This window comes from Suricata suricatta, chromosome X (assembly GCF_006229205.1).
Source record: "Suricata suricatta isolate VVHF042 chromosome X, meerkat_22Aug2017_6uvM2_HiC, whole genome shotgun sequence".
NCBI lineage: Eukaryota > Metazoa > Chordata > Mammalia > Carnivora > Herpestidae > Suricata > Suricata suricatta.
The window spans coordinates 108,725,230-108,732,347 of record NC_043717.1 but is presented as its reverse complement, the minus strand read 5'-3'; positions in this window follow the sequence as shown (position 1 = coordinate 108,732,347).

The window sequence follows — 7,118 nt, the reverse complement described above, 5'->3', positions numbered from 1 at the left end:
GGAATGGAGGAGGGAGAGAGAGTTGGGGAGAGAGAGGGATGCAGAACTTGAGAGACTATTGAATGCTGAGAATGAACTGAGGGTTGGGGGGGAGGGGGGAGGGGGGAAGAGAGGTGGTGGTGATGGTGGAGGGCACTTAAGGGGAAGAGCACTGGGTGTTGTATGGAAAACAATTTGACAATAAAATATTATGGAAAAATAAATAAATTAATTAATTAAATAAATAAAAACTAAAATAAAACAAAACAAAACAAAACAAAAAAAAAAAGAAAAGAAAATAGCAGCCTTATGAAGAGGAGGACCTGTGTTGCCCTGAAGTTCAGTATCCCCATTTCACCAGAACTTAGCACATCACGGGGCATATCCTGTGTGTTTTGTGTCCACTCTTATGTTGTGTTCTGGCTGCTTTCTCCTTCACTATAGTCATCTACAGAAGTTCTCTTTACCTGTTGTGGGTAGTGTTTGGTCCCTAGCTGGGGTAGCATGCAGTTTTATGAAAGTGCATGCTGGTCTGCTTGCAAATGAGACCTGTGGCTGCCACTACTGGGACCAGGGCCTGCATGGGAGATCCACAAAGTGAGCAAAGTGCCAAGGGCATGTAATTTTAACAAGGTGTACCTCGAGTTTTCTGGGACTTGCAGCACCAGGGCTGGTACAAGTGTCACTGGGAAGGATGGATCAGGACACGACAGGAGATGGGGTGGAGCCTGGTGTATGACTAAGTATTGACTGTCACACCACGTTGGTTTTGGCAGATGACTGTTTATGCTGAGTGTAGGGGGGAAGTATTGGAGGGAAATGGCACCTTAAAGCTCCTTTATTCCTGGAAAATTCCCTCAGTGATCCCTGCAGCAAGACATACTCCAAAATAATTACACTACTTTCCCTCCTGTACATCCCAGGTATTTTTCAAACTGCTGCTTCTATGCTGTAAATCTATGTGATGCTGTCTCTTTAAGTTCAGGGACTCAGTTTTCTATCGTCCTCTAGGGTCTCCCAGAAGGAGCCTACTGATTTTTAAAATTCCAGGATTTAAGTAACACCGGTTGCAAGAACCCATGAAATTTGACCCTGATTGTAAACACTCACAAAATTTGGCCATCCTTGCTTTCAAAGCCAAATATCATGGAAATTCCTCTTCCGCATGTGGGCTCCTCTATGTAATAGTCTGCTTCTCTCCCCTCTCTACACCTGCAGCTCCCTTCCTCCCTCTGTGAATCACTGCAGTCTGTTTCATTCCCCACTGCATTTCTACCCTTTCTCTTCTCTTTGATGTGGCCTCTTCTCTACCTTTAGTTGTAAATTTTTTCTGCCAGTGTTTGGTTGTTTTCTGGGTTATTTATGCTGATGTGAGTGTTATATAGTTGTATCCATGAGACAAAGTGACCTTCGGATCCTCTTACTCTGCCATCTTCCCAACCTTCTTTGTGTGCAGGCATATTATATAATGCTTTCAACCAGCTGCTTTGCTACACAGGAGGAAATCTCAGAGATGGAAAATGGGATATATCATTCTCCATGTGGCTTTTGTGGATTGTGTTGGACAAATAACAACTATGGCACTAGACGGCCTTAATTGCTTGACATGTTCCTAACTGCAACTAAGGAAAACCATGTTTACCCATAGGCTCAGAATGTACAGATTGACCACCCAAAGGGCATAGGGGAGCTGATATGGGGAAAACCATTGAAGACAAAAGACCAAACTGCATTAGGCTAGGCTCTGTAATGCTGTGGTAGTTAACTACTCAACCACAGAGCCTCCAGAAAACGTTTATTTCTTTCTCAAACTATGTGTCTCTTGAAGGTTAAAACACAAGGACTTCCCATAGTAACCACTCAGGGACCTACACTGATGGAGACTTCATCATAATATATACTTCATGATCACATACCAGGGTAAATTAAAACAAGGTAGAAAATTGTGGTTCTTAAGACTTGTCTAAATGTCCATCAACTGATGAATGGATCAGGTAGATGTGGTTTATCTATACAATGGAGGACTACATGGCAATGAGAAAGAATGAAATCTGGCCATTTGTAGCAATGTCTATGGAACTCAAGGGTATTATGCTAAGTGAAATAAGTCAGGCGGAGAAGGACAGATACCACATGTTTTCACTTATAAGTAGAACAGGAGAAAGTTAACAGAGGACCATGGGGGAGGGGAAGGGGGAAAAGAGTTGGGGAGAGGGATGGAGGCAGACCATGAGGGACTCTTGAATACAGAGAACAAGCTGAGGGCTGATGGGGGTGGGGCTGAGGGAAGGGGGGTGATGGGCATGGAGGAGGGCACTTGTTGGGATCAGCACTGGGTGTTATATGGAAACCAACTTGGCAATAAACTAAAAGAAAACAAAACTTGTCTTTGGTGGGGGGCCGCTTGGACGGCTCCGTCGGTTAAGCGTCAGACTTCAGCTCAGGTCTTGATCTCACGGTTCATGGGTTCAAGCCCCATGTCAGGCTCTGTGCAGCGAGCTTGGAGCCTGGAGCCTGCCTTGGATTCTTGGATTCTGTGTCTCCCTCTCTCTCTGCCACTCCCTGCCTCAAACTCTGTCTCTCTCTGTCTCAAAAATAAATAAACATTTTTTAAAAACCTGTCTTTAGGTGAAACATATAACTTTGGTTCACATTTCTTGCACAAATAAAAATCACATGGCCTTATCTAACTTATCTAACGGGTGGGGTAGAGCAATTCTATCTACCACATGTATGGGAAGAGAACTAGAATACATGGTAGATAGCACTAAAATTACTCCAATCCTCCTTTTGTATCACTGAAGACTTTGTCTACTCTCCGTTTTCCATGCAGAACACGTTTACCCCTCCCCAAGATAGTAGTTGAAAAGTCCCATTCAGGGGCACCTGGGTGGCTCAGTTCCTCCAACAGCTCAGGTCATGATCTCACAGTTTGTGGGTCCAAGCCCCATGTCCGGCTTTGTGCTGACAGCTTAAAGCCTGGAGCCTGCTTCAGATTCTGTGTCTTCCTCTCTCTCTGCCCCTCTCCTGTTCTCTCTCTCTCTCTCTCTCTCTCTCAAAAATAAACATGAAAAATTACAAAAAAACAGAAAAGTCCCATCCCATAACACTCACTCTCACAATCTAGGCTTTCTGAATAGTGTTTAGAGGTTTCTTTATCTGTTCTGTAGGTGTTCCCTCTTAGTTCAGAGAACCATAAACTAAAAAGATAAGTTGTCCATCCTGTCATATGCAACATTCACTGGTAAAGTAGGAAAAGATAATTACAACAAACAATCCCTTCTGGAGAGAATAATAGGGATCACAACACAATCACTGCTTACTGGCAACTCTTAAATCCCACTAGACAGATCCAGAAAGAATCCCCAGTGGAAGAAGTGAGAATATTCTTTGATTAAGTCAGGATTCTGCTCCATGGGAAGGGATCCTTAGCAATTTTTCTCTATGAACCTTCTTTCTACTTTCAGAGGGTTTCTTTCTTTTGTGTCACCCTCCTTGACCATATCTGAAATGAGCATTGGAAAATTTATATTCATTGGGGGCTAAAAAAACTCATAATCTCCACCCTATTTATAGTAGGATTAGAGCCCAAGAATAATTTTTAGTCTTAAACAGCCACAGTAATTTATTCCAGGCTTCTTATCTATTTAGTCTGATTCAGCTCCAAATGTCAATAACCATACCCATAATTCATTACTGCATCCACTTCTTTTGTTTGCTGTATTTATTTGCTTTCTCATGGTCCTGTCCCTCACAACGTAATTGTGAGTATCTTGAGTCCTTCAGTCTTTTATGGGAGACCTAGACCCTAAGTTTATTTTCCCTCAAACATTTGTCCAATAGAAAAGATTTACTTGTGGCAACAGCCCTAATTTTTTTCTGTGAATATTTATTTTAAATGCTGTCACTATTCCATAGGAGACAGAAATAACATCTGGGTAAAATGTAGTGGTATGCTAACTTAAACATATATTTTTTTATGTTGTCAATGTCTACATAGTTTTTCTCTGGCTTATGTACCTATAATGCTTCCAGGTACAGTAAAAGAGCCCCAGGGCTTGGCTAAGCTGTGGGCTCTTAGAGGCTTCCTGTAGGAAATTGCAGCTTTGCCTCTTACTGGCCAGAGGCAACTGTTCTTTTTTTTTGTTTTTTAACTTATCTTTTAAGTAAAATTTTTTGGTTAAGTTTGTTCATTTATTTATTTAGAGAGAAAGCATGAGTGGGGGAGGGACAGAGAGAGAGGGAGAGAGAGGGAATCCCAAGTAGGCTCTGCACCATCAGTGTAGAGCTCAATATAGGGCTTGAACTCATAAACCCTAAGATCATGACCTGATCCAAACCCCAAGAGTCAGATGCTTAACTGACTGAGCTACCTAGGCATCCCTAACTTACTTTTTTAAAATTCCAGTTAGTTAACATACAGTGTAGTATTGGTTTCAGGAGTAAAACCCAGTGATTCATCCCTTACATACAACACTCAGTACTTATCCCAACAAGTTCGCTCCTTAATGCCCATCACCCATGTAGCCCATTCCTCCACCTATCTCCCCTCTAGCAACCCCCAGTTCTCTGTCTTTAAGAGTCTCTTATGGTTTGTTTTCCTCTCTGTTTTTATCTTATTTTTCCTTCCCTTTCCCCATGCCCATCTGTTATGTTTCTTAAATTCTACATATGAGTGAAATCATAATATATTTGTCTTTCTCTGCCTGACTTATTGCAAATGGCAAGATTTCATTCTTTATGATCTCTGAGTAGTATTTCATTGTGTATGTGTGTATACATATACACACATGCACATACATACACCACATATTCTTTATCCATTCATTAGTTGATGGATATTTAGGCTCTTTCCATAATTTGATCTTTCCTTTGAGAGAACACAGTCCATTCAGACATTTTTACAATGGTCAAATGGCCATCCCCTTGATTTCATCCTGCTGTAAGGCTGTTTTAAGAAGCTTTTATCAGCAAAAATCTTTGTTTTACCTTTTACTCATTGAGGCTAGAAGCAATTGTCTATTCCTATCATACAAGTCCTCACACTTCTGGACTCTATATTCCCTTTCATCACACTGCTTGAAAACAGCCAATTCTTTTCTGACCTTAGTAGTTTCTTATAACAACTTCTCAAATGTGGTCAACAATGACTAACAGTGTCAACATTCTTTATTCCAATCTTTTCCCTTAGAGCTAAACATTCATTAGGTAAATTATCTGCCTTATAAATTAATGCAGGCAGTTTTAGCAAATATTTCATCCCTACAAAACATGGATCACCATTCTTCCAGCACCTGACAACAGTTTATTTTGTATCCACTATCTGGTACCTCAGCCAATGCTGCTTATTATTTTATTGTTATGGTAATACTGTCCTGTTTTAGTCTGAATAGACTAGATTATGCAGTAAAAATAAACAATCCAAAAATGTCAGTGGCTTGAAACAATAAAAGATTTCTTTCTTTCTCATACTGCTTGTTCAATGTTGGGCAGCCAGTCCAGGCTTACAGAGGCTGAAATCAATGTGGGTTTCCATAATTACTATTGAAGAGAGAAGAGAATATGGCAAACTATGTACTGCTCTTAAAGCTTCTCATCGAAGTGATATCTCATATCTTCTCAAATCTTAGCCAAATATGTCACATGGCCACGGGTAACTTGGTGGGGTCTGGGAAATACAATTTACCATATGCCCAGGAGAACCAGAAACATTTAGATAGTGGCACTAATGATTTATCACAAGAAAGCTAGGCACATCCTAGATCATTTTTCAAATTCCATTGATAAGGGGGAAAACACTAATTGTCTACAAAGAAAGGTTACTTGCAAAAAAAAAAAAGTAAATACAAGTCATATCAGACTTCTCATCCACAATGCAAGATGTTAGAAACTGTGGGGTGAGGTCTGTAATACGTCAAGAGAAGATTTTTAAAGTAGCATTCCCAGGGTGCATACGCGGTTCAGTAAGTTGAGTGTCCAACTTCGGCTCAGGTCATGATCTTGCAGTTCATGAGTTCCAGCCCCATGTCAGGCTCAGTGATGCCTAATGACAGCTCAGACACTGGAGCCTGCTTCAGATTCTGTCTCCCTCTCTCTGTCCTTTCCCACCTGTGTGCTCGCTCGCACTCGCTCGCTCGCCTCTCTCTCTCTCTCTCTCTCAAAAATAAGTAAAAAACATTAAACTTAAAAGAATTAAATTAAACTAGAATTCCCTAGCTAGGAAAATTATCAATCAAGTATGAAGGCGAAATAAAACCTTTTCATATAAAGACTCAAGAAACTGATAAGCCATGCAGTGTCACTGAAATAATTATTCTGAAATGTATTCTAGAAAAAAGGAAAACAGAATTCAGGAAAAAGGAAGGCAAAATATAGGAAATAGTGTGGTAAGCAAAAAAAAAATCAAACTTGAAGTTCACAATAGTTATTAATAAGACTATTAAATCAATCATACTATGTAATAGTTTAATGTTTATTTTTTGAGACAGAATGAGAGAGCATGTGTCAGCAAGGCAAGGGCAGAGAGGAAGGGAGAGAGAGAATCCCAAGCAGGCTCTGCATTTTCAGCACAGATCTCATGACCCAGGAGATCATGACTTGAGCCCAAATGAAGAATAGGATGCTTAACTGACTGAGCCACTCAGGTGCCCCTTTTATGTAGTGGTATATAAAGTAGAAGGTACATGCTACTAAAAAATGATTTTAAATAAAATTTCAGTTGATATCAATAAAATCTGGATAATGTGGGAGGGGCAGTAAATAAGCAAAAGCTTACATAAATCCTATTTGGAAGAGAAACTAAAATTTGATTAATATTCTTTGTTGATGGAAGTTGTAAATTTATACATATTTTCTAGAAATTTAAATCCAACAACTTGCAGAATGGAAATAAAAAGTAGAACTTACAAAATGGCAGATTATGGTAGAGAAGAGAAGAGAAATATGATGCTACTCTGCTACCAAAATGAGAGAAGAAGAAAATGGAGAAATTACGTGGAAAACAAGATAAACATAAAAATTAAAACCAAGTAACAAAAAATTACATCAGGAGAGTTCCAATTCTTGCACTAATAACATGAAGAGCTCCACAGATTTACTTCCTAGTAGAATTTGTGGAAATTGTTTTTTAAAAAGTCATT